At 32.9% G+C, this 27,899-nt stretch overlaps 1 pseudogene; it reads left to right on the top strand.

Annotated features, from left to right (window-relative positions):
* The first annotated feature begins 1,777 nt into the window (after nucleotides 1-1,777).
* LOC133175151 (uncharacterized) lies at nucleotides 1,778-7,723 on the top strand (annotated as a pseudogene).
* The last annotated feature ends 20,176 nt before the right edge of the window (nucleotides 7,724-27,899 follow it).

The following is a 27,899-nucleotide window of genomic DNA, read 5'->3' as shown; positions in this document are numbered from 1 at the left end:
CAACGGATTTGGAGTACGAACTTAAACTCTGAAAATGGAAATCTTCAGCTTTTAGAGGTAAGAAATATGTAAACATAAATATTAAAATGCGGGGCCACGCACGTGCTAGTACCCGGTATATGCGTTATAAGGGCAATTTATGTACGTCTGCAAATGTAAATAAACGCCTGCTTCATTCTGTCATTCCAAAAATGGATAACAGCGTGCAAGCGGCTTCGGAGAATCCAGAAAAACGAAAATGGACAGAAAATGAGGAGACTGTGCTCATCCAGTGCGATGTGGAGAGGGAGGGCGATTTATATGGGGAGATAAAGGGGGTGGGTACGAAGAAAAAATCTGTTGCACGGAGAGAGGGATGGGGAGAGATCAGCGATATCTTGAACTCGTAAGTATTAATTAAGTTGTCTAATTATATTGAAAAAGTGGTACGTTATACTTGTCATTAGTTTTATTTACACCTGCTGGTTTTGAGTGTCACGAGGTAGTTGTTTATTAACAGTTTTCACAGACGTCCGCTTTTGAGTAAATATTCGATGTGTATGTTTTAAAGGGCATTCACTGTTCATGTAATATCTAAATTGATTTTCAACATTTAAATTTATTGTTTTTGCACATTTGGATATATTATTGTATGTTAATTCAAACCACAGCTAGACAATATATAAAAAAAGGGGGGGGGGGGTACGTCTAATAGTAATGATTGATCAGAAAATTAACAAGTTTATAATATCTGTGGTGTTTTGTTTAATATCAGGCAATTTAGCACAACCAAAAGAGAAGCTAATGAGGTCAAGAAAAAATATTTCAATTTGAAGCAGAGAGGTATTAAATCAACAACTCATCTTTATTTTCTACATGTATACCTTCATGACTTATTAATAATTTATCATTATAGTATAAAGGACTTAGAAGGATTCAATTAAAGCTGCAATAAATTTTATTATATTTCCACTAAAAATATATATACGTAATCAAAATGATGTCCACTGCTTTTTTAATCCTCACAAGTAACAATAAAGTTATTGAAAATAAAAAAAAAACAACACATATTAAATGCTCGTTTTTTTGTTCTATAGCCAAAGAGAAGATTAACTTTATTAAACGATCTGCTAGAAAGACAGGTGGTGGGCCAACACCTCCCTCCTTGACCTCTGCAGAAGAAGCACTGGCCAATTCACTTGATGGGAGGCCAGTAGTTGAAGGCATTGAGGGAGGGATAGATACAGATGGTACTTACATGCATGAATCTATAACATGTTATCAAATACAAATTTGTCAGATATCAGTTTAGTATAACTGATAGTTTCATGATATCATTAACACTTTTCAGCCAATGAAGATAGCAGTACTGCTCCATGCAGCTCATTAGCGGAAGCACCTACACCTAGTTCAATACATGTACCACAAGTCTCTGAAAAAACCATTCAGAAGAGTAAGTGCCTCTCATCTTGGTGCACTAAAGTAAAATGAAATAAGAATATATATATATATATATATATATATATATATATATATATATATATATATATATATATATATAATGTATGTATGTATGTATATATACATACATAATATACCATGCGCAGATCTAGAAGGGGTCCCCCCCCCGGAATTTGCAGTTATAAAAATGTATATATATATATATATATATATATATATATATATATATATATATATATATATACTAACGCAACTTAAAGTGACCATGTACCCCCCTAGAAAACGCAGACCCCTGTTAAATTGTAATGAAAGGTCATATATGTATGAAGCGTAAGAAATGAGCGATAACCCCCCACCCGACCCCCATGAAATAGGTTTTTCACCTATGGGAAAGGGGTTTAGGTTCTTATTTATTTTATTTTTTTTTGGCTTGTCAAGAAATTTCTAGGTTGGTTGTTTGTTTTTTTTTTTTTGTTTGTTTGTTTTTTTTTTTTTTTTGGGGGGGGGGGGGGCTGGGGTGGACCCCCCTTGGAAAAAATTCCTGGATCCACGTCTGATCTACCTGTACTTTTTGGTAAACTAGTTCACATTGTTTCATCGTCATATTTAGCGCATGCATATTAATAAAAGTTATAACAGAAATGGTTGTGCATGAACATTCGAGGCAACTTATCTAAATATGCTATGAGCACCTTTATATTATGTATTCTGCAAAAATACTGATGTTTTTGTAATTGCAGAATCAAGGCAAGCATCTTCAGAAATGGACAAATTAATGACTGAAAACCTGAAATTAGACAATCAAAGACTGGAGGTAGAGGTTATGAAGCTGAGAAAAGAAACTGAAAAAATTTCAGAGATTGCCTACTTTAATATCAAGAAAATATATTATCAATTAAAACTGCAAGCAGAGTTTCAGATTCCTATTACTGAGCCTAAAATGCAGAATATTGACATAGATCTTTTGCCCTCTCTCCTTCTCCCTCTTGCTCTCCCCCTCTCTGGTCTTTAAAGAAATTACAACATAAAGGCATAAATTAAATTATGCAACAAGAATTCATTATACATGTACTAAGAATATTGATATAGATGACTCTGAAGAGTCTATAGAAGTATTAAAGCAGTAGTTGTTTAATGTTTATATTGTACAAATAATTTTATTGGCACACACACAATAACAATAATTGAATAGCATTTAATATTATCTATGATCTTTGTCTACAATGTATAGGAGATTTTACAATGAAAATTAGCATGTCATAATTCACTTTGATTTGATAATCACCTAAGTAATGAATTTCTGCATTTATAAAAAGTCAATAATGAATTTTACATTTAAGTGATTTTCTAGAGGTATAAATCATTTATATTCAGCAAACACTAAGGGGTTATATTTTACCTACTCGTTTTGCAAGTTTATTTGAAACTTAATGTTATTCTACTAAGATAGGATCTCAGATTGTAATGTAAATTTTAAACATTAAGTATCATAAGTCAACTACAAGCCAGCTGTGAGACTTTTCTGTTTTTGGATAATAACTGTAATTTTATCAAAAGTCTGTCTGATAGATACAGATGGTTTACCAAGTGCAAAAAGATATTGCAGTGTATATGTATACATGTATATGTATTTGATTAGTATTACAATGATTTTTATACACTGACTTATTTCCAGAAAAAGCAACAGTGGTGATAACATAAATGAGATCCTTAATATATTTAATTCTTTATTGATCACCAATTTATAGTTTTCTTGTTTTTTTTTTCTAAATGAAATGGATATGTTTACAAGTATACTAATTTTCTTAAAGTTATGATTTGTATGCTTGTAGATATAAAAAATAACCTGAAACATAGTTTATTATAACATTTGTTCAATTTTAGCTATTGGTGATCCAGAGAGAGATTATAAATGTATAACACCATACATATCATATTTTCCTAAAAATATATGGTGAAAAAATTATGACACTTAGGATATTAAATGCAACTCAAAGTTAACAGAACATGAGAAATGGATTCATAAATAATTAAAAACAGGTTTAAAGAAGAGAGGTATTCATGTCTGCGATAAAAGAAGATAGGTGAACAAGGCGGTCGAAATGCCTATAGTGCGACAAACTTGAAGTGAAAAATGAAATCTCAATTATATCAAAATTTTCTTTGATATTTCATCTAACATTAAAGTATACTTTATGTAAAATCTACACAATTTACAAAAATCTCACTAAGTCTAAAATTATTTGCCTATTAATAGCATACACACACTAAAAAGTTTTCGTAATTGATTTCACAATAATTGGCACCTTTGAAATAACTAACCATAAAGCTGTATCTATCAAACGAATTAATCATTTTTCTGTCCATTCTGTAGCAATAGTGTAAGCCGATGTATCCGTTTTGTAAAATTTGAACAACATGACGCACGCAAAAATTGAACAGAAAGAGTCTTCCCACATTTCTTCTTAACATATTTTTTTCCGAATAAAAAATTCCATCGTGCGTTTTCTTAGAAAATATCAACGTTGCAAGTATACTGTGCGTGGCTTTATAGTTAATTTTTAGTAAATTTCACACCGTCGTATATTTTTTGCAAAGATATGACATCAATTAGCACATTAATATTTTAATCGTTTTATAATGATAAAAAACATTTAAAATATAATTTGTTGAAATACTGTGTTGGTCTCCGGAGATCAATTAAAATTGATCAGTAGTTGTAATGAAGAACTGTCAATTGTTCAATGCACATTAGCTGTTTACCATTTCCCAATTGTATAATCAAACAGTACAATTCATTTATAGAGCAAAGATTATTTTTTCCTAAATTTCTGTGTTTAAAGAGGTTGAAGATATCAAACATGTATAAATCTCTAAAACCATCAGAAACAATGCAGATTTGGAGCAGAGCAAACACGGTCCACAAGCACTTGGGAGCTGGACCCCTCTTTCCAATTTTTTTTCATTTTGGATCGACACGCCTTCAAATGATACATACATCTACAAAAACAAAGGAGTTGATAGAGATGGGATAAGAAAACTTCCGAATTATCATATGGTGGACTCCCCTTTCAAAAATTCCTTGATCTGCCTATGTGTATATATATGTGTAATATATATAACATATTAACTTTTATCATCTTTAAAATACACGGTGTTAATACCCGGTACATTTTATAAAACAACTTTGATATGAAATTGTGAAAAAAAATCTATCAATGCTTTACATTTTGCAGAGAAGCCAGAGACAAATACAAGGGATGTCCCTACAAAAGGAGAGGCTGAACTAATTGCATGAACCCTTAATGTCAGTTTAAGACAAATTCTACAGAAGTGTTAAAATTAGGTGTTCATCCTAGGAGTGAAGGATATCGATTTTATGATGTTCACCCCTCATCCACGTTGAGGTACATCTAGATTGGAAAGGGAATATTATTATTTTGAACTCTTTCTCACTTTCTCTACTGAAATAAGGGTCACTTTTATCCATATGCTGAAAATATTTCACGAAATGCCAGGAATGAAGACCAACAAAGCAAAAACGAGGCCATGGCAGCACAGACATCTGCTGAAAATACAAGAGATGAGGTGGAATGCATCAGTCTCATGGTAATCTTAGTTATATTAAGTGTCCAAACGTTTACTATCTAGTTCAATTTTACGTTTAAGATACAGTTAATATGTCCACATATGAAATGAGAACAAGGCAAAAGAGAGCAATCACAGCTTGTCCAGAAATTATGTGATCTTTTTTATAGAACAGCAACATGGTACTGGAGAAGCTTCAGGTAGTTTCAATTCAAGTGTGACATGGTGTTCATGTGGGTGGGAGATAAGATTTATGAGGACATGAACATCTGCTGCAGGCAATCTCATGCATTACCTCAAAGCCTGAATTTCGCAATCTGTGCTTGAGGCAAGGTGTGCTGGAAAAGCTATTGGAGCTTCCAAACCAACCAGGACCCTAGTTTTTAGCTCTACTGGTCAGAGACCAGAAGAGCTTATGCGATAGTAAGGTGTCCGTCGTCCGTCCGTCTGTCTGTCTGTCCGTCTGTCTGTAAACAATTTTTCAAAACGCTACTCCTCCTACAGTTTTGGTCCGATTTCAATATAACTTGGCACAGAAGTAGACTACACTAAGATACATAATTTAGTGCATCGGTTTTTGATTCCGATGGACGGTGTTGCCATGGTTACTAAAAATAGAAATTTCTGTGAAATTCCTTTAAAACGCTTCTCCTCCTACAGTTTTGGTCCAATTTCAATATAACTTGGCACACAAGTAGACTACACTAAGATACATAATTTAGAGCATCGGTTTTTGATTTCGATGGACGGTATTGCCATGGTTACTAAAAATAGAAATTTCTGTGAAATTCCTTTAAAATGCTACTCCTCCTACAGTTTTGGTCTGATTTCAATATAACTTGGCACACATGTAGACTACACTAAGATACATAATTTAGTGCATCGGTTTTTGATTTCGATGGACGATGTTGCCATGGTTACTAAAAATAGAAATTTCTGTGAAATTCATTTAAAACGCTACTCCTCCTACAGTTTTGGTCTGATTTCAATATAACTTGGTACACATGTAGACTACACTAAAATACATAATTTAGTGCATTGGTTTTTGATTTCGATGGACGGTGTTGCCATGGTTTTTAAAAATAGAAATTTCTGTGAAATTCCTTTAAAACGCTACTCATCCTACAGTTTTGATCTGATTTCAATATAACTGCACACAAGTAGACTGCACTATCATACATAATTTAGTGCATTGGTTTTGGATTTTGATGAACAGTGTTGCCATTGTTACTATAAATAGAAATTTCTGTGAAATTACTTTAAAACACTACTCCTGCTACAGTTTTAGTCTGATGGTTACTTAAGGTATGTCACTCGTGAAATTTGTTATATCAAGGATTTTTTGAGAAGTATATTTTGGATAAGTACTCATATAGTATGGCTCAAAATTGCAGAGAAAATGGGGGGTCAGTGTGCATCTAACTGAGGTACGGTACAATTACGTTGACCTTTTTGCACTTAAATTGTAACTCTTTGGTTAATCACTTTAACCGTTATCATATTTTATAAGATGTAACCATGGAAATAAACATAATCTTATTTTACGTAAAATAGTTTGAATAATATTTATCATTGAACAAATCATGCAAATTAATGCGCGTAAATTATTGTGTGACCTTTTTGCACTAAAAAGTCTCATATTTGGGGTATTAAAAATCTAAATAGGCAATAGAATATTTTCATGTATCAAACTTTTAACGACTTAAGTGCTGATCGGTCCAAAGTATCGAGTAGTTTAAAATAATGAAAGAAAAAGTTGGGGTCAGTGATGTAAATTTTGAAATATTGGTCAAAATATGCGATTTTCAGGCAAAAAACTGTGTAAATTTTATCTCGACTTCCTTAATATATGTTCATTTCTTGGCAATGTTTGTTGAGCGAAGGTGTAAATTTTGTTATAAAAATATAAATTGAGACCTATATTTAATATTCCAGGCATATCATAATGGAAAATATTCTCTGAGTAAAAGTATGTGAGGCTAAAATTCCAAGATATTAAATTTAATAAATGTGTAGATTTGCAGAATTTTCTGCTAAATATCCTTCCGCCACAAGAAATAGTCCCTTATAAATCTTGCTTCTTTGTGAATTTTTGAGCAGTTTTTTAATGGAATGTTGAACATTTTACATTGTTTAATTTCAATATGTTATAAAGTTTGAATTGTAATAAATAGTTTGTAAGCAAGAGGTTCTGACCGAAATTTTCTAAAAGGCTGACGAGTGACATACCTTAAAATAGAAATTTTTGTGAAATTCCCATAAAACGTTACTCCTCCTACAATTTTGGTCTGATTTCAATCTAATTTGGCACACAGTTAGAATACACTACGATACATAATATGCATTTCTGTTTTTTTATTTTGGTGAATGGTGTTGTCATGGTTACTAAAAATAGAAATTTCCGTGAAATACTTTCAAAACGCTACTCCTCCTACAGTTTTCGTTTGATTTCAATTTAACTTGGCACAGAAGTAGACTACATTAAGATACATAATTCTATTTATTGTTGCATGTTGCAAAGTTTCAAATCCAAGTGCTACTTTTCTTTTGTTATACGTACAGACCAGTAGAGCTACAGTCTCATCAGAGACTTCTGGTTCCAAGTTCATATGTAGAAATCAAGCATACAGAAATTTCATATTGTGGCAACATGCTTGGTGATGGAAGACGCATTCCAGTACCAGTTTGTGGTTAGCATATAGTGCGCCTTAGGTTCCTACAGACAAAGGACAGTACACTGGGTAAAATTCTGCGTGACTGAGAAAGAACTACGTATTTGCAATTGTTTAAGCATGGTATTGGTTTTACTCACATGATAAATCGTTGAAACGATTAATTTTTGCTGAATTATGTTATTTCTCATGTGTCATTGATATCCAAGGTGTCATTTCAGAAATCAAGCTACAAGAGTTTTTTTCATATAAATTACCAACCAAAATTCAGCATGTATTACCTTACCTTTTCCTGCTTTTCATACATGCTAAGAGAGTCTTAGGCCGAGAAGACCTTAAACTTGTGCCTTTGTCAATGTTTGTATAGGTGTACAAAGGTTTACCGTACATCTCTCTTAAGCACACAGACATCAGTTCTAAATATAAGAAAAGGAAACAGACTGTATATATGTTGAAGTGATGTATAGAAACATAATAGCTGGACTGCTATAGGAAGAAAAATAATATACTAAAACAACTGATGTGGAAAAAATAGCATTTAAAATCTATGTCAGCATTTAATCCTAATTTATTTTGTAACTACATAAAAAATTTAATAATGAAAAGATCCTTCCTGGAATATTTTTGAAATCTTTTGGACACTTCTTCTCGTAGGTGTGTCTTGACACCTGTGCTTGAGCATAAGGTTCACCATTCTCTCTGACACGCACTGCCCTTCGTACCTGGTTGTTGTAGTCTTTGCTGATGAATCTTTCTGCAGCCACTTTGCACCTTCTGGATGTTGAAATCCTTATGGATTATGTTATATTAAGTATATTACAGTACTTCTTCTTTGGTTGAAATTCCAAATTTTTCACCAAAAAAATGCATCAAAAACTGTTTTTATGTCAGTGCCATTGAAATTAAAATGGAATTCAACATAAATCAATCAAGTGACTTTGACTTTTACCTGTATCAATTAAACTTGACAGATGATCGAAATATGATAACGGTTAAGGTACAAGCAATACCTGTACTGAGTCAAAAAGCAGATAAATATTGATTTATCTTCCTAACAAACCTTGTTTCAATGGTGCATAAATTATTTTTTTGACTTTCTGTTGAAATATTATTGATTCCTTTTAAAACGAAATATCCTCAAATTCTATAATCAATCTTCTTTATAATTATCGCCCGCGTGGCGCTGTTGTTAGAGCGTCTGCTCTAGAGTCGCGAAGTAAGGAGTTGATCCTTACGTCGCGGGTTCGAATCCCACTGTGGGACGTGGAGACCTGTCCTTCGGATGAGACCGTATAAACCGAGGTCCCGTGTCGCCGAAGGTGCTGGTACGAAAGATCTCTCACTGCTCAATGGCCGTAAGTGCTGAGTATAGGACAAAATTTGCAGCTCTCCACCGCCAAGTGGTGGCGTCTCCATATCAGTGAAAAATTCTCGAGAGGGACGTTAAACAACAAACAATCAATCAATCAATCTTTATAATTATATTTTCAAGAGATAATTAATAGGGCTAACATATTTTACATTACTTTCCTCCGGGCCAAATATTTTTGTTGTTGACATCGAACAATATTGCCATCTATCTCTTCAAATGTTCATTTGTGTTCCCTTGTGAAGTACTGCAACACCACCAAAAATGATTCATCATAGGTCTGGTTCAAGGAAGGGGTGCTTTGAAAGTTGAACGCATTGCGAGATCCCCTAAGGTAGATGCCAGTCTTTTGGATTTGTGCCATACATCTAAACTATGTTGCAGATGTTGACAGGGCTAAGATATGGAAAATAAATGGTTGTTTTCAATAAAAATAATTCAATTGAAATGTTAACTGTGGTAACAAATGTAATACGGTATAACAAAACTCATTTGAAAAAACAAAACAAAACATATAAACATGACCTGAGCAAGCTGAAAATGGTTGAGAATAATACAATTACATTTGGGAATTTACCAGTAAGAAAGAAATAACAAGTGCATGAATTTATAACGGTATATTGAATACTTACTAAAAACAGAAATAACTGTTTTACTGGCATCAGATATGACTTCCCATACCACAATTGGTGAGTGCAAAATAAGGAAATTGAGGCATCCTTCTCTGAAAAGTTTTTTCCAGTCTTTGGCTTCTCTTCTCAACCACCCTTGAGTCTCTTACCTCTATATTAATGATAATTTTCTTATCAACATCCTTAAAGACAGCAGAAGACCCGTTTGCACAGAAACCTAGGGGAAAAAAAGAAATCAATATGAATCTCTCTCTTCCCTCTCCTTTAACAGAACACAATATCTTTTTAAGGATGGATTCTTCTCATATTTCTTATAATGGCAGAATCTTGATTTTCTGAATACTCAATATTCAGACTGTTTACACTATTTTAACATCCAAAAACTTTGGTGTCATCGGCCTTGATTTTCAGTCAAGGTCATTTGAAAGTCAGTCCTAAAAAACAGTACTTTTACACAGAGAACTTTTGAAATTTATGCATATGAATAAATTTTGCTGACTGAAAAAATATCTTTCACCACAAAATTAAAGTTGTTACTTATTTTTGATGACTAATTCATATGAAATGAGCTGGTGAAAAGATAACATGAAATCCTTTATATTCAATAAATACATTTAATCCGAATTTCCTCGATATATTTTCAAAATTCTCAGTTTTCATGAATTCACATGAAATTTCATCTCAATTTTTACAATTGACCATATAATGTCAAATATTTAGATTTTTGTTTGATGAATATTCAAAGGTTAAAGATTAATTTACAAGTTAAAAAAGATATAGTAATCAGGCAAATTATCGAAAAAAAATTAGCCCGAATTTGCTCTATACTTTCTGAAATCTTCAATTTACAGAGTGTTTTTAATGTCTATAAGAAAGATTTTTAATCATCAAAAATATATCAATTTGGTGTAATTGTGACATAAATACATTCATTTCTACCAGTTATACATTCTATTTTTATGGTATTTTACACTAATGATATACAAAATATTCATTTCGAATTTTCTCCGTCATTTTATTCTTATGAATGTTATGTTTGACAACTTTATAAAATACATCAATTTTCTAGTGGCAATTACAGAATAATTATCACATACATTTTTCACATGCACAGGACTAGTTCAAAGCAACTTAACCTTCAATATAACCAGGAATAAATAATAAACTTTCCAAAAAGTTATGAGAAAAATCATATATAAAATTTTCATAGACTAGAAAAGATTTCAATACATTATATATGACATAAACATGAAATCAATATACATGTATAGTGAACATGCCATTCAATGCTTAATATATGAATATCAGAGGGACTAATATACATGCCTATACATGTATATGTAGTTATATACATATAGGTCCCTGGTATTATGTTATTATTGGATATTTTACATTTGTAAACTGAGTTTAGAAAACAACAAGCAAATTCAAAGAATTGTGGTCCCCCGCTTTCGATGTCTTAGTGGATGAGATGCAATTATTTATGGCATATTGTAACTGTCTTGTTTGTTTCTCCTGTCTTATCTGTGCATCATACAAAAAGACATAAATTATTGAATTAATAACAGTTATGACAAAGACTATAGCTTCTCAAAACTACATCAAACTTCAAGATCAAGGTCATGAGGTCAAATATCATAATAAAATCCAAAAGATCTCACAAGCGATGCACATGTAAAAAAAAAATATATCAGAAACCAGAGTATACAATCAGAAAGGTCTTGAAACAGGTAATGAACATGTCAAATGTAAATACCATATCTTCTCTCAATCAAATGTTATTAGCAATGATAAACTTTTTAAAAATTAGGTCAAACTTTAAGGTCAAGATCATGGGATTAAAAATCATAGTACATTTGGAAATGCTTGTCACAGGTAATGCACTTGTCAAATATGAATGCCCTATCTTTGCTCCTTCAAAAGTCAGCAAACCGATGAAATGTTTGAAATTTAGATCAAACTGGAAGGTCAAGGTCACGGGGTCAAATATCATAGCATATTCAGAAACATTTTGACACAGGTAATGCACTTGTCAAATATGAACACCCTATCATATGTCATTCAAAAGTAATCACCAAATATAAAATTTTTGAAATTTAGGTCAAACATGAAGGTCAAGGTAAAGGGGTCAAAAATTATAGCATGCTCGTAAACACTTTGTCACTACTAATGCACATGTCAAATATGAAAGCCCTAACCATTCTAAATCAAAAGTTATAAGCAAAGATAAAAATTTTGAAAAGTAGGTCAAACTTCAAGGTAATGGTCATGGGGTCAAAAATCATAGTACATTTGGAAAGGTATTCTTACAGGTAATGTTCATATTTAATATGAAAGCCCCATCTTTTCTCATTTAAATTTAATGACCAGTTTAAAGAAATGTTAATTTTTTTAAAAGTAGGTTAAACTTCAAGGTCAAGGTCACGGGGTCAAAAATCATAGTATAATTTAGAAAGGTCTTGTCACAGGTAATGAACAGGCATAATATGAAAGTCCTATCTTTTCTCATTCAAAAGTTATGACCAATTTAAGGTAATGTTAATTTTTTTGAAAAGTAGGTCAAACTTCAAGGCCAAGGCCATGGGGTCTAAATTCACGGTATATTTGGAAAGATCTTGTTACAGGTAATGTACATGTGAAATACAAAAACCCAATCTCTTCTCACTCAAAAGTTATGGCCAAGGTTAAAGTTTTTGTGACAGACAGACCGACAGACGAATGAGATTTAATGTCCCCTCCCTTTCCCTAAAGCGAGGGACAATAAATACCTACACACATTTATAAGTATATAGTTTGTTCAGCACCAATAAATATAACTCCTCAATGTGATTATATATTGCGTAAAATTTGCTGGAGTTTTAAGATAACAAAAAAGCCATCTATGACAATCATCTTTGCCTGAAAATGACATCCTTGAACTTTGTAACATTAATATGCATGCAGCTATCAAACTTAATTTCACATTTAGATGCAAAATACTTATTCAAGGATAAAATTTCTTTTTGAGCATTTGTAGCACAAACATTTAAGACCGCGGAACATTAACTGGCAAAATTGGAAATATGCAGCTTACGTCATTTCTATCTGTTACAATCAAAACATTCAATGATAGACAATGGAATAGGTGGGTACAATTTGGCACGGACGTCCGAGAAAACATTGGATTGAAATTCTAGTTTGAAAATCATTTTCAATCCACCTCAGCTACGCTAGAAGGCAATGCGTTACTGATTGACCCAGAATACAAATAATTTCAATTTCGGACTATTTTGAAGCTTGAATATATAAATCAGATTTTCTGACCAGTGCTTTTAAAGAAATATAAAGGAACAAATATTTAATTTCTGTTAGGTATGTGCATACATGTGTTGTGGGGGGGGGGTGCATGGAGGGGGCTGAACGATCTTGGAAATAAAAAAGGTTTTTTTTCTAAGTTTGGACAACCCCTCCCAAGTTTTTGATTGTCAAACATTTTTCAGTGAAGACAAAACTAAAAAAAAAAACCTCTTGTCACCCTAGAGAAAAACATATTTTGTCATGTGAAGGCATGATCTGACTGGACAATTTTTTACCCCCCTCCCCCCTTCTAGAATCAAATCTGAAAAAATAATCTCTGTCTTCTATGACTTACGTGTCCTTAAAATTATAGGCTAAAACTCATATAAACAATGATAAATATGAATTTCAAACAACATGTATTTGGGAATTAAAATTATTTGTCTTTTGGATCATACAATCACACTCTGCGCTTGAAAACAGCTCAGGTGGATTGAAAATGAATTTCAAACTAGAATTTCAATCCAATGTTTTCTCGGACGTCCGTGCCGAATTGTACCCGCCCATTTCATTGTCTATCATTACATGTTTTGACTGTAACAGATGGAAAAGACGTACGCAGCTGTGTTAAGGCTGTCCGAAGGCTTAATATGTATTAGATATATACTATTTTATGTTGAGCTATGTTTTGATTTCAATTTGTAATCTATGTATACATACACAGTTAAGTTGTAAAGAGAGTTGAATAAGGTATGATAAAAAAGCATTTTTGTGATGTCACATGACTGTGTTGATCACGTAACGGACACTTATAAATTTTCTTAAATGTAGCACAAAAATCGCATTGGCACAAGTGAAAAATAAAATTATTGTGAACGGCTTGTTACATAAATTAATTAAACATATTCTTGGGTATATAAAAAGTGCTGGGGGCAAGTATGAATTTTATTTATTAAGAAAATATTTCACGAGAAATTCAACTTACCCATATACAAGGGGTCATTTTCCACTCTTCATCGCAATTTATACAAAATGGGATAAATTGCATACAATCCCCCAGCAAAATTCAGTTACAGGACATATTTCTCTAGTAGATTCACCCAGAATATCTTAAATTAATCTTTATTATTCACTTGTGCCAGTCTAATATATATAAGATTTATGAATTCTAAGTCTGTCTACGGGCGTGTATGGGGGAGCATTTCACATTCTTTTTTTTGTAATTATTTGAATACGTACATGTTAGACAAGAAAAAGTAATAACGATATTATACTGCAAATATTCACCATCATAACAGCCTTAAAACAATAATCTAGAAACATGAATTAAACATCAACGTAGAAAATTCTACATGTGATGTGAAAGGAATGTAAAAGTTATGACACTGTCCCCGTCATTTTTGCAGTGACATGACGTCATACGCCATTATGACGTCATATGTAGATAGTTCAGAGAAGTTACCACGGCTGGTACACTGTGACATTCTTCGGACAGCCTTATCCTAGCTGCGTAAGCTGTACATTTCCAATTTTGCCAGTTAATGTTCCGCGGTCTTATTGATCAGTGTCAATAACTTGTATTGAAATTGAATTAAAAATTACCTCTTGAGGGTTTTTACTGCAAGTACATGTATATGTAGTTCATTTGTAAAAATCTAAATTTTAACCCAGCCACTACCAGCAATTTTGTTCGGCATGCTCTTGCTTAAAATCACCCTTTAACTAAATGTTCTAAAGCAGGCACATTTTTATGCATTCCAGAAATGTATTTTAAGATTTTAACTGTATTTGAAAATGTAAAGCAACTCAATACATAGAGCTAGGTATATATCATTTACAAGTTGTTGTAATTCCAGTACATGTAAATCTTCACATTGTAATCTAATGAAAGATAATGCTTGAAAAATTCACTCTGGGAGTAAGATTTCAAATCTGAATCAAAGATTTTGTAAAGTAATCACATTCTACAAATCGTGCACTGTATCGAGTATTTGGGAATCAAATATTTAAACATTATATAATTATAAATAAAACTATTTTGACTGAAAGTTTCTGAAAAAAAATCAAGAATGGAATCATGCAACAAGCAGCAGTGACTTTGATAACATGCATTGACTCCCACATTTCTACAAAAACATTTCTTTGATCAGATAAATATTTACTTCCTGCTTCTGACATGATATATTCTGAGAAAATCTCTTTTCCACAGACAGCCATCATTCATTTGATGTGAGAATTTCTTGCTGAACATGTGTCCACCTGGTGAAAGTCCAAATTTTTTGTTAACCTTTAATTTAAAGAAAAGTAATATATTTTACATAGCAGCACAGATGCTGCATTACATGATAGTTAGATAAAGTTGTGTCCATATTTCTTATACATGTACATGTACCTCAATAGTCCATCTGCCAGCACTCCTTGCTCAATCATCCTGCATTCTGACCTCCAATCTTTTTTCTAGTCTAGGGTAAAGTAGGGTTGTTTTTCTCCTAAGAATTAAACATGAACATCCTTTAGACTATTTTTTTAAATTAATGGAAATTGATTATAAGATTAAACAACTTATCTCATCTGTATTTCATTTACTGATTTATTTTAATAGATTCTACCACATGTATAATCTCTTATATTATAGTGTATTGGATATAAATAAATAGACATTTTTTATCCTAACAGTACAGAAAAGTAAAAAAAAAACAATAATATAAATAGTTTTTTAACAATAATGTTTCATTTTGCTCTATTTATTAGACAACTGTGTGTTTCAATATTATTGATATTTCCACATACAATATCACGTTATTTTTCCGTTTGATTTGTACCCAAGCGGATCACCTTACTTTTCTAATAGCTTGATGATTGTTGTCTCTTGAACAAAGTAGGCTTGTTAAAAATATAAAATTTGTTGTAATTATATACAAAAAATGCTATTTTTGTGAATTATTATTCATAAACCTGACGAACACACGAAATGTATCCTCTTCAAATGTTGACAAGTCGCGGGAATAAGTAGACGAAATATTGATAACAGATCTATAATTTCCGTGCGAATTCCCATAAATCAATACAAACCAGCATGTAATTGAATTCAATTCCAAAATTATAAAAATCTTCAGACATATATAACTAACTTACATGCTCACTGCACACGACATGACATCAGACGAGGCAACGTGGATCTGCAATCTTGCACGTTTGTGACCTTCAAGTTCAAGCTTCCCTTTTGGCTGATCGGAATGCCCCGGGCATAAATAACTATGATTTAATTTGTCATAACTGTCCCTGGGCTTTTGCAATGCTTCGATAATGTTCACAGTTTGTAGATTTTACAAAACAACCCTCTCGGGGTTTTGTACGGAAAATGATCTGTACATGTTGACATTCCGTCATTCGCTACCGAACTGCGAATATTAACTGCGATTGTCGCAAATCAAAGAAAATATTACGAAAAATTTATTAATTTCAAAAGAAAAAGATTCAACATTACTTAAACTGACAAATTAACTAATAGTTTTTCCTTCAGTATAACTAAATATGAATTTAGCATTTTACGACTTGCATAATTTATGGAAACCCATTGACGACGTAAAATGCTGACAAGAATCCATCCTTAATAATTCTACTTGCACAAAGTGCGAGTTGAATATATTGTTGCATGATGTTTGAACAATTATAATATATTGCAATCGTTTTTGAAAGTAAATGTTTTCATCTCATTTTAAGATGAATCTAGTGCACAAACAGAAAAATTATAAACTTGTAACAAACAAGATCACAAGAGAGCCATTATAAGTATGTTATATTATTCATCTTTTCAAACAGGGTAATTTTTTTTTTATCTTGGAATAATAATATGTCTCCGAATTTATCTAACTGTTGGTTTTTGATGTAGAACACACGGTAGAAGCAGATTTGCTGTTGAAATTTGCCGTAAACTCTTATCTATTGGAGATTGTAATATCAGGTTGGACTCTGTCTTTTCTTGTATATAAAATGTGTTTGTGTACGTGTTTTATATTATTCATAACTTTATTCTTCTTTGATCTTATTTTGTACTGGGAAATATGTGTCTACTTTTATGTGTTTGTTGAAATTGTTCTACGTTTTGTAGTCATGCCAGGCGCATGCGTCCGATCCGAGTCTTCCGTTGCATGACTAGCAATTTTTTCTACTACAGATTTCATAAAGAAATAACTTACGGAGAACGAAAATGTATACAAATACATATTCACTAGGACCACTGAAAACACTTACTAATATTTTTACAGCTGGAACATCGTTTAAATCCAACGAATAGCTTGAAAAACCCGACCATGTTAACACCTCCATGTTCTTAGTGCAGCAGTTTCAAAATACGACGTCACGCATACTCTGTTTTCCCGAACTTTTTAAAGCAAGATGGCGATTAGCATTGTAAGTAATATTACTACAGCCTGGAGGACCGGGCTGCTCTATACATAAAAGTTAGTTTTGATGTGTGGGATTGAGGTGGGAGAAATTAAAGGTAAACTAAACATTAAAGAGATTATACATCAGAATGTTCTTTCCCATTATACAGTCCCTGAAACTTTCTACTTTCCCATTTTTCCATTCGCTCACCGTTCGTTCACCGTTCGTTCAGCGTGCGTTCACCGTTCGTTCAGCGTGCGTTCACCGTTCGCTCTCCGTTCACAGTTTTGCGTTCAGCGTTCACCGTGCGCTCGCGTTCACCGTTCACCGTTCGCTCTTCGTTCGTTCATTTTGCGTTCACCTTGCGTTCAGCGTTCACTCATCGTTCAGTCTTCAGTGTCATTCGGAACTCCGAAGTGAAAGGACTTATTTTTTTTAAGTAAGGATTTACAGGTTCTGAATTTAATAAATAACATAGTGTGTTTAAAGAATCATTATTTCATGAAAAAAATATATTTATTTTTATTATTTTAACTTAGCTGTTAGGTTACTTATAAAATTTATCTGGAAAATAAATGTTGTTATAAGTACATGTATGTACCTATGTAGAACGATGCTGAAAAATTAAATTTAAATACGGGGCAAAATACTCATACTTCAAGCACTGGAACATTTTGTTGTTATGTTAAAGACGACAAATCGTTAATGGATAGATAATAATCGAAGTCAATTAATTTACCAACTGCAGCAAAAATACGAAAATATTTATTTCTATCACATTTTTTTTCAAATAATACAGAAATACATGTTAGAACTTGTTCTGAGAATGATAAACAGCACTGCGGATATCCAGTTAATTAATAGCGATTCTCTGTAACCACTTAAACTTCTTTGCCTCGCATGGTCACCGATTTTGATGAAACTTTGTCGATAATTACAACTTGACACCAGAAACATATATCAAATAAAATTTCGTTGCTATGTGTCTTGGTTGCCATGGTAACAGCCAGAAAAGTTGAAAAAATTGAGATTTTCAGCTTCTTTGAATCTTTATTAAGCCTTAATAAAGACTAAGAAAAACAAACAAACTATTGTCACAAAAACATGACACCTTGTTGCCATTTATGCTGTAAAGAAACTATTAAGAATTTATCTCTAAGTAAGTGGTAACCATGGGTACATTTGGAATACATTTTAGATGGTGAAAAATGTTGAAAAACCCTCAATATTCACTAATTATAGATGTTACATGATCAAACTCGATCAACAACCAAAGAAAAACAATAAAAATATTTGACCTTATGTAATTAGGTATTGGCAATATTATTCTAAAAATAACCTTCATGGTTGCCATGGTAACACAGCGTAACCATGCAAAATCTGTTCTTAAGATTGGGTTAATGCTACTATCTTGAGGAAAAACAATAAAATTCATGACTGGCACATATACATCCTTAGGACCTTGCAACACCGACAACATAAGAAAAATTGGGATTAATTGTTATTTTGCAGTGTAACCATGGAAACAACGTACCAGTTGTTTAAAGAGATATTTTTTTGCTGCTTTAGGAATTTACTTACCTTTTAATCAAGAAACATATCATTTGATTCACCTTGAATGGTATTTATCTGGTAGAACTAAAGTTGAATATCATATATTGATAAAAGTTTGTTGAAAAATACAACACTGTTGCTATGGTTACCAAGAAGGGAAAATGTTCGATTTTGTTAATTTTATATCAGTGTTAAACCCTATGTGCCAGCTTTTTGCATCCAGTTAGAGATTGGGTGGTAGTCAAAATTGAAAGTCGGGTTAGTTGTTCATATATATCAATAATAAAAGTTTTGGGAATCTACATACAAGGGTACGTACCCAAGGAAACAGAATATTTTTCAGATTTTTATGCATATTTTTTCGGCTAATTTCCATAGCAACGCTCTATTTAAAGAACTGAATTTGAATTTTTTGAAATGTGAAAATTAGGGTCACACCAATGCCTTTAAAAATTGATCACCAGTTATATAGAAATATGCTTTTTAAAAAGATAGGATAAGATTAAAACACTAAGAGAGTAAATTTAAAATCCCTTTGTGGTATTAAAACCATGGCAACCAGTGCCAACCCATAAGAAATATCATATTTCGTCCTTGGTATATGTTACAAGGATCTCTTGTCTATTATATGCTTGCATTTCAACCTATAATTGTTTTTATTCTTAAGTGTATGACTTTATAAAATTAAATGAACAAAATTATTACTTTTGAATACTTTGTTTCCATAGTAACGTATGTAATAGTTGATTTACCAAACATGTTTATCATGCATTTAAGACATCAGGCCTTCAACATTCAGAAACAGTCATTGCCACTTGTTTGCTTTGCTGCAAACATTAACTGTGGGACTCTGAACATGTTGAAATATGCCATTTTTCAAACGTTAGGACATGTTGCTATGGTAACCATGACACGTAGCAACCAATTTTTGCCTGATTTGAGTTTACCTTATCAAAGACTTTTATCATAGAGAGTTTGGAGAAATTCTGAGACTATGCGTGCCACAGCTCCTATATAAAAGTTAAAGTCATTACAGAGAATGGCTCTTAAATATCTTTAGAACGAATTAAATTGACAGTGTGGTATAAAAAAAATATTTGTTTAAAATGTAATACATAAAAGAATTTTTTTCTACTTTACATATATAGAGTCTTTAATTAGAGATAGAGAAATGCCTTATTAACATGATTATCATTTATATAACCAAGGTGATTCTCCAGTAACGATATTTTTCACCGTAACTTTATATGTTTGTCATTCGATATTATTAAGAGCCCCCCCCCCCTCTTTTCCCCTAAATCGGTTACTTAGTTAATATTTCCAGTATATTTTAATTAACATTTAAAAAGAAGTTATTGTGTTTTGCAGCACAAAAATTTCAGTCTCAAAACAAACATGCATCTAAACAAAGTCATTAAACAATAGTAGTTCAAAATATACATGTGCCGTCGGTGATATTTTAAATTGGCATGGAGTGTGTTACAAATTCAAGCGGCTTAATTATTCCAAGTATTTATTCCCAATGTATTTTATTGATTTATTTATTTATTTTTAGAAGTGTTGGAATCAGATCTAGAAATGATAAGAAAAAATGTTGAAACTTCTTGGAAATACTAACACTTTGCCTTCGGTGTGACGAGACTTTCACACCTGCACAGTGTCGAATGATTTTGATTGACAGGTCAAGCACGTGGACTTCGTGTGAACTTGAAGCAGGAAAATAGAAACCGATTATGACTGTAAAACAAATGGATTTGTTGATTAAAAAAATGGTAACTTTCACTGCCTGATATATTTAAAAAAATAAAAAAAAATAGAATTTTTGTTTGATATAGGTACAAACATTTGATGAAGGGAGGGGGGCTAAAACCGAATATCTCTCTCTCTCTCTCTCTCTCATTTGTTTAATAAAAACTATGACAGCATATTAATTAAATATCAAGTTGTGAAAATTTAATATATAAAAAATAATAGGATTGCCTCTTTGTATCATCTTGTCCGACTATAATCACGGCCGGGAAATGTCTACAGATACATGTAGAAGTCTGCTCAATAAATCATCATAAGAAATAAAACTGACACATATAAATATATCACTGCATTAAAATCTTAAAATACGAATGTATTTCTGCAACACGTCAACATACCTTTGTAAAATTTTTTTTTTTTCTCATTATTTTACACAGAATCGCCTTGTATGGTTGTTACAACCGTTGTAATTCATTCTATAAGTCCGTAGTTTTCTCTTCTAAAATCCACATTATTTGTAATGGTTTTATATATCAAATAAGAATAAACATATTTATTTTACAACTAAATTTATTTCATCTGTTATACTACAGCGTTCGGCAACAATTATAATGTTTCACAGCGATAAAAACCGTGTTATTAAAAAGTTGAATTTAAACATCGAACATATGTGCAGAAAATATTGTAAGAAACTTAAATTAATAATTTTACTTAATGTGCATGTATCGTCTTTCTTAAGACAATTTTCATTGATTTGTTTATTTATTTATTATTTTTTTAGCACCAGGCATTAGAATACAATAGAATAGTTTCAATGCAATGAAAAGATCAGAGGCATTCCGAATAAATCGTTCATCTTGCGTTCACCGTTCGTTCACCGTTCACTTTGCGCTCGCGTTTGCGGTCCGTTCGCGTTCTGCGTTCGCTCACCGTTCACACATCGTTCACCAAGTTGCGTTCAGCATTCACACATCGTTCACTCACCGTTCGCTCTGCGTTCGTTCACCGTTCGTTCAGCGTTCGCTCACCGTTCAAGTGGGAAAGTAGAACGTTTCAGGGACTGTATATTACGAGATACACAATATATATACTTTTATGAAGAATATCTTTTAAAAATATATATGTTTTTCAAATGTAATATACAAAGTTGCTTATCATTTACTATCGACAAAACAACAGGTCCCCTTTTTTAGAACATTATATTTTACTTATCGCAAAAAATCGTACCTTACAGTTTGTGTTCTATATAAATTAAGTCAAATATATTTTTTGATGATAGGTGATGCATGTGTCTGAATCTAATTTATATTTTATGCAGCCAATGGTTATTTGAGGAAATGATAAAGTCAAAAACGGTATCGTTTTTGTTCGATTTTCATCCGAATAGAAGCTTTCCATAAATTAATCTTCTCGACTATAGTCTCGATCATTCGCACGCATGCCTTTATCACACAGATCGAAGCGGTTTGATGATCAAGACTTATTTCCATTGTTATCGGAAGAATTTGGCGGCAAATTACACAGTTAACTCATGAATGATTTTGAGGTCTAAAGGTCAAGAGTCTGTCTATACATGTATAAAGTACTAATAGTAATGTCTGAGTTATAAATACAGGACTTTGAAAGCAATTGCATTCGGTCTGGGAGATCAATTTACTTTTTTAAGGGGTGTTGCCAGATTAAACTCTAGGACTATAAATAGAAAAAGACCATTCATTTGTTTTATTTTCACAAAAAATGATGGCGTTGGTACCTTGCCTCAAGGCTTAATTTAAGAATATAGGAATTACAGACACGTCTTAATAAAACAAAATCAAGATATGTGACTTCATTTATTTCCTGGGCGACAATTGATGGCAACATCAACGTTTTCTTGTTGTTTTTGAAAGATATAGTCTCATAACTGCAACGGTGTGTGCAAACAAATTAAGTAACGCGCGTAATGATAATTTGTTTGCACACACCGTTGCGGTTATGAGACTATATCTTTCCAAAAAAAATCCCCAATGATTCAATGCTTATATTTATATTTTTGATACCTTGGCTTGACTGCAAATGTGATTCAAATTTCAAAATCCAGTGTATTATCCTTCGGGTAAGTTACAATTAATAGAAGAGCCATTGCAACAGCTTCTGATCAATGTGAGCGTGGGTTTTGATTTTCGCTTCCACGCCGTTCAACGTTTGTGACGTCAAAGTAAAACTCACACTTTAATCTTTTGACCCCCCGTTCGTGTTATGGTGTTTGAATGCCACAGCTTTCCTCTCACTTTATATATGCAAAATATATACATGTGGAATGTAAATATAAGGTATTATAGTCGTCTTAGTAATATTTACATTTGTAATTGTTTTCTTTTTTGTATGTTGTTTAACGTCCGAGAATTTTTCACTCATATGGACACGCCACCACTTGCCGGTGGAGAGCTGCAAATTTTGTCCTATACTCGGCACTTACGGCCATTGAGCAGTGAGGGATCTTTTTCGTGCCAGCACGTACTGCGACACGGGACCTCGGTTTATACGGTCTCATCCGAAGGACCGGTCTCCACGTCCCACAGTGGGATTCGAACCCGCTACGTAAGGATCAACTCCTTACTTCGCGACTCTAGAGCAGACGCTCTAACCACTGCGCCACGCAATTGTTTTTTTTTATATAACACTATTAAAAGCAACGCGTATCTATATCCGTATAAACACGGGTTTCTCGCGTCATAAACATTCGACGTAATTTCTCAGTGACGTCATAAAGAGTCTACGCGCAATCAATAGATCAAACTCGTACCGTTGAGTTTGAAAAAATAAAACATTTCACGCGTTAAAGGTTATAATCAGACTAATATATAATATGAATAAGTCACAAATGTAAATATAAGTAATAAGGTATCATTTTAAAACAAATACGGGTTGGTACGAGATCAAATTTACCATAAAGCCCTTCGGGCTTTTTGGATTTTGATCTCGTGACCAACCCGTATTTATATCCCGATAGATGTTTAAAAATGATACCTTATTTCTTAAAAAGACACGTGCATCACGTTTTTTGCAAAATGTTCTCCTTTTTTTCTCGGTAAGCAAATATATAAGGAACTGAAAGTGAAAAGTGTTTTGTACAGAAAACAGGCTATGAAAATTGAAAATTCTTGATCCGCACACTTGTTCACCCTCAGCTACGAGGTACATATTGATTGTACAAATTTCCTGTTTTCAATCTATTGTGACGTATCACTCGGAGCCAGCTATGTATCAGTATGGTGATTAATGGCGGGTGGAATGTCGATGTTCTTTTTACAAGAACTGCAAAATTAGATTATTAAATCGGTCATTGAAATCATGTACGTTTTTGTGTTTCTGCCGATATCCCAGCATGTTTAAATAGTAATTTAATTTCTTTTTAATTCAGACAACCTCTACCTCTGGAAGATTTAAGAGCAACCTATTTTCAAGAGAGGGTTCACAAAAAAAGAGGATGTTAGCTTTGTACTGAAATTTTCAATATAACATATTATTGTCTGCCTTTTTTGCAATATTTTTATCCTTCATGATAGAGTATACAATAATAAAAATCCAAGAATGTTTTCATTCTTTTTCTGTAAATGTGTATTTGTTCGCTGTTTCCTCCCGATTTCATATGCACGCTTATTGATTACTCACTCAATCACTGATCGTTAGTATATTATGGTATGTGCAGACGTGATGAATAAATAAATAAATAAATGAATAATCATCTTAGTTGTTTTAGTACTTATTTGTTTAAATATGAATAAGTAAATAAATGAATAATCATCTTAGTTGTTTTAGTACTTATTCGTTTAAATATGTATATTTTTTCAACTTGTATATTCCGTATATGTAGAAATACCGGTGCCAAAGTGATGTTTGATTGTGTGTTGTTTTACGTGCCGTTCGAGAGTTTTTCACTCATAGAGAGACGTCACCATATACCGATGAAGGGCTTCAAAGAAGAAGGTACGGTTTTACCTTTATTGTGCCCTAAAAATTTGATGTTTTCAAAAAGTATTGAAACTGGCCTATATATTAGTTGAGTATATGACTGTGCTAAATCAGGAAAGAAAATGGCATGAAAGAGTACCATTCTGGAAATATGACGTCATTAATTTGATGCATTTCTCTATTTTAAACAGAAAAAGCCTCAAAATGACCAATTTAAAGCGTAATTTTCCTTAAGAAAATAGTGTCCACAGCCGTCGCCCACTTTAATTTTTGGATATGTTGTGTAAAATTCTTTGAAAAATCACATATTTCAAAATCCTTGTGGGCGATGCCTGTGGACAATATTATCTGAAAGAAAATTCCATTGAAAATTGGTGTCTTCTGCAACTTTTTAAGAAAATACGGGAAAATGCACAAGTTTATGATGTCACAATTAGCATTTAAAAGGTCATGTGAGAATAATGATTTGAATGATCTTTCTGCATGGAATTTCAATGTTTCAGAAAGCATGTGTTTTAATTTTTTACATCACTTTCATTTTTAAGAAAAACACAGGGCAAGATTTGTATTGAAACTGTACCTTGTTCTTTAGACCTTTACTCTGCATCAGGTCCATTGAGCAGTGAGGGTTCTTTACAGTGCCAACGCCTACCGTGACACGGGGCCTCGGTTTTTAAGGTCTCATCCGAATGACCCGCAACTTTCACCCCCCCCCCCCCAAAGTGCCGAGCGCTTGGCGAAGGAACAGTTGTTAATTATTTTTTATCGACTCAGGTCAGTCGCAGCCATGATTCGAACACACGACCTTCCGATTACGGAGCTAGTGCTCTACCGACTGATCTACCGTGACACTGTAAACTGATGTTTGAAGAAACCTGAGAAACTATACAACCACTATCCTTAATAAAACTAGAAATCAGAATCTTAAGACAATCAGAATCCAGAATCTTTCCAAGTACGAGTGAAAACACTTAAATTTTGTTAGCAACACAAGGGACCTTCAAAACCACCAAGGAACGAGTGTTACCCCATGAAGCTCCAGAGAGAGAGAGAATTTATTGTGAACAAAACTGCGTGTCTCATGTATACGCAATATATTTATGCATTATCTGACACTCCTTTTTTTAAAGCAATTATGATTATTTAGGTAATCGGCATGATGTGTTAAAAAAAATCTGTTGTTGTCTTTATAAATTACTGTTGCATGAACCCCGTACACGGGGACTTGTTTGCATGATTGTTTTCAGAGATCGAACCATTCAGCAAATACAATTTATCATTGAGTCAAATGCTGACTGACGTTTTTCATACTTATTGTTAGGATATTATTTACACACTGAATTGTCGACGGATTTTTCTGTTATTGCCCGATCATGACAAGGAGCACGCGGCGGGTGTGACCGGTCGGCAGGGGATGCTCACTCCTCCATGGCACCTGATCCCACCTCTGGTGTTTTGGAGGTCCGTGTTTGCTCTGCTCCTATCTTATAATGTTTAATGGACTTTTGAGCTTGAGTACTGTTTGTTATCTCCATATATTTCATTGTATTCATTAAATGTATTGTAAAAAAAATGAAGACTTTTAAAACCCATTATACAATGTATATTAAAAAACAAAATTTGAAACAAGCATCTGTGCGTGTCTTTTGCTTACATTATAATTTCCCACATAGGAGGGTTGTTCGGAAAAGTCGTGGACTACCGTCACAACTTTTTTACTTAACGCCATATTATATCCTAATTTGCAAGAAATATTTCAACACTAAATTCAAAGATATGTTTAAAAAAAATTTAAAATATCGTGGTTTGTTTCAAACTTATTTAGACTTAAAAATGCGAAAACCGGATCACGGAGCAGGTCAAAATTTTGTAATTTACAAACAAAACACAAATTAATGTCTGAAGGCGTTTTGTCTGTAAATGTCAGGAAAACGGAAAAATTCTACACGTTCAAATTAAAAATTCTTTCATCGTTTCTGATTCCAACTTATGACTTAATATTTTGCTTCGATGAAAAGAAGATAGGTAGTCCTCATTGAAAAAAGATGACGTCGTAGAACGTCACGGCAGCAATTAACCATACAATTTTGTGTTCTCCAGACAAAAAAACCTCTGAAAATGCCCGAGGAAGTAGGAAATATGTCAAAAGCGAGCCATGCATGATAAGTTACGAATTCGGCATTCTCCACTATGGTTATGAACAAGTAAACAAATGACAAGATAATTCTTGTGGAATGAGTCATTAAAATAATGAGTGGATGAATGATAGTAAGAATAATGTGTAATGGAATTTATATTTATTTGTGGAATCGTTATTATAAATAAATGACAGGCTCTTGAAAAAAAAATGTCGTATAGTTCACACCTCGTTTCGAATTTTCTCCATGTGACAAGGGAAATTCATCACACAATGTAAATACACCATTTATGGTTCAATAACTACGTTATTATACAGCTAAATGTGCTTACCTCTGGTAATTTGGATAAATAATGAGTGATAAATTGGGTAAAACCATAGCAATAATACTTCGATTTTCATATTAAGCGGTAAAAGCTGTAAAGTACTTTCGGAACACCTCGGATGAGTACAGTAAACTAACTGCACCCGAAGTGTTCTGGTGATTTGAAGTTATGGCGCCAAATCGTCATACATGGGACGTCAAATTGTGTTTACGTGGTATAAATACGAGCTCCGCGGGCTCTGATAGACAGACGTCTGCAGTCTCACTTACAGAAAGGTTCTGCCTGAGGCTATTAAACTGAACAATAACGCTTGCAGAGCACGGTTCTGAAGAATTTAGATGGGTAATTATCATTAACCTAATCTAATACTAGATTTGTTAGCAACCTTTGATTGCTTTATTATTGTATTGATACCCCTCTTAATGCTGCCTATAGGTCCTCAGTCCATGAGTCTACAGGTGTGAGTCCTTGCGAAATGGTGTTTGGTCGCTTCATAACCTTGCCTGTTGATTTAGTGTTGGGCAGACCCGAACCTGAAACAAATCAGAACATCACTGAAATTGCTTTTAATTTATCTAAAAAAAAAAAATAGACAAGATTCACAATTTTGTAAGAAATAACATCAACTTAAGTTCTAGTAAAATGCTAAGAGAATATAGTACAAAACTACATCAAAACATTTATTCTGAAGGGGATCCAGTATGGGTGTTTTACCCCAACCCTAAACCAGGCCTATCAAGAAAACTTTTTAAGAACTGGGCTGCCCATATGTAGTCACGAAAAGAATAAATGATGTTTTATACAAAGTTAAAA

The sequence above is a fragment of the Saccostrea echinata genome, unplaced genomic scaffold (assembly GCF_033153115.1).
Source record: "Saccostrea echinata isolate AGI-Se365-2 ecotype Australia unplaced genomic scaffold, CSIRO_AGI_Sech_v1 ptg000061l, whole genome shotgun sequence".
In the NCBI taxonomy this organism is placed as follows: domain Eukaryota; kingdom Metazoa; phylum Mollusca; class Bivalvia; order Ostreida; family Ostreidae; genus Saccostrea; species Saccostrea echinata.
Note: the sequence above shows the minus strand (reverse complement) of the source record. Positions and strands in the feature narration are given on the sequence as shown.